Genomic DNA, 1725 nt, shown 5'->3' on the forward strand with positions numbered 1-1725 from the left:
TAGTTTGATATGATATGCTAGTCTTTTATTTGTTATTTTATTTGTAGAAATTGATTTGAGCTTACATGTGATTAACCATTATGTGTGTTGAGGTTATTTTGGTCCTTAATTTTTAATACATTCTGTTACATCGGGGGATCTTACAACACTTTCTTACCATTGGTTATAGCCCACTCATATCTAAAACAATACCTCCTCCTCTTTATGTGAAAAGCAACTGCATCTCAGTGTCATCTCACTCATAAAGCCAGAACATTAAATTCTTGTAACTGATAAAATAATGGCTGGTGTGTACCAAAAAATTGTTATTTAACTATTATTATTTCTTAAAATACTTACATTTTTATTTATCTCTGCAAATTATTTTTTACATTCTTGAACTCTAACACACTAAATTAAAAAAATTAATATTTCATTAAAAATGTGTCACATAGCCTTTTACCTGGCACCTTAATGTTTTAATTTGCTGAATCTGAGTAACAATGGTTAAAGACCAGTCCTGAGTCCCCCCCCCCACCCCCCCAGTTATTGATCCCAAAATATTAAAAGTCACAATTGCTAGGTTTCACTGCTAACACTGCAGACTAACCAGTGCTTAATCTGGTGATGGATTTTATTGGTTGTGATGCAGTGCTCATAGAGCTCTTATAAGCCCCCTGGTGGAAAATACTCATGCAGTAAGACAAAGATTTGATTTATCCCAAGCTTAAAATTTGTCAGGAAACAGTGCTAACCACTGTGCAACTGTGCTGCACTGTACTTTAAAATCAAATTAAGGCTGATTTCAAAAATTTAGAACTAGAAGAGCTGAACAAGATTGTTTCTAGTTAACCCAAAACATCTTTTGTTATGAGACTATTTTTGAGCATCAGAGGTACTTCACCTTTACACCTTTCAAACTTTGACATGTGCACAAATAATCTTTCAAGTGAAAATGCAGAAAAAACTGATAGACTTGATTATTTGTGTGTAACATCTCTTGCACTGCTTTTTACAGCTGCAAATCAAGGCCAAACATAATCTCATTCATCTTTCCAGCTAACTTCCATAAGAGAGGACGCGCTCAATGGGTGTGACTTTTATCAACTCAGGAACTGGTTAATATTAACTTAAGTTATGAACCATAAAGTTAAACAGTGTGGCTTTGTGACTGTGAAGATAAATTCCTTCCCACCACACCTTGTATGTCTGCGTCTACAATGAGCAAGTCAGCAGCTGCTAGGACCAATCCCTTTTCTAGGAGGGCTTACTCTCCACTTTGCGTTTCAAGAGCACAGCAAGAGAATGAGCAAAGTATACAGTTTTTAATTCAAATACCATGGCAAAACAATGGCATATGGTGTGTCTTTGGATCATATGGCATTTTCAGACCTCAAATGTTACAGCTTTCAACCTGGACACGGAGAATGTACTGCAGAGAAATGGAGATCCAGGCAGCCTGTTTGGATTTTCTGTTGCCTTCCACCAACAGCTCAAACCTGCCAGAAAGAACCTGTGAGTGAAAGCAAAACAATTTGTAAGTTTGGAATTAATAAAACGTTTGTCTTACTGCTTGGTATTTTCCACCAGACTGCTGGTAGGAGCTCCACGAGCAAAGCATCAGAACCAGGTGAATGTTACAGGAGTTGTTTACAAGTGTGATCTGACTACAACATCTAAGAGCTGTCAGCCCATTGAGTTTGATGATAAAGGTTTGTGTACTTTGTCTATATATTTATATATATA

Source organism: Pundamilia nyererei, unplaced genomic scaffold (assembly GCF_000239375.1).
Source record: "Pundamilia nyererei isolate P.nyererei 1_Seehausen unplaced genomic scaffold, PunNye1.0 scaffold00008, whole genome shotgun sequence".
NCBI lineage: Eukaryota > Metazoa > Chordata > Actinopteri > Cichliformes > Cichlidae > Pundamilia > Pundamilia nyererei.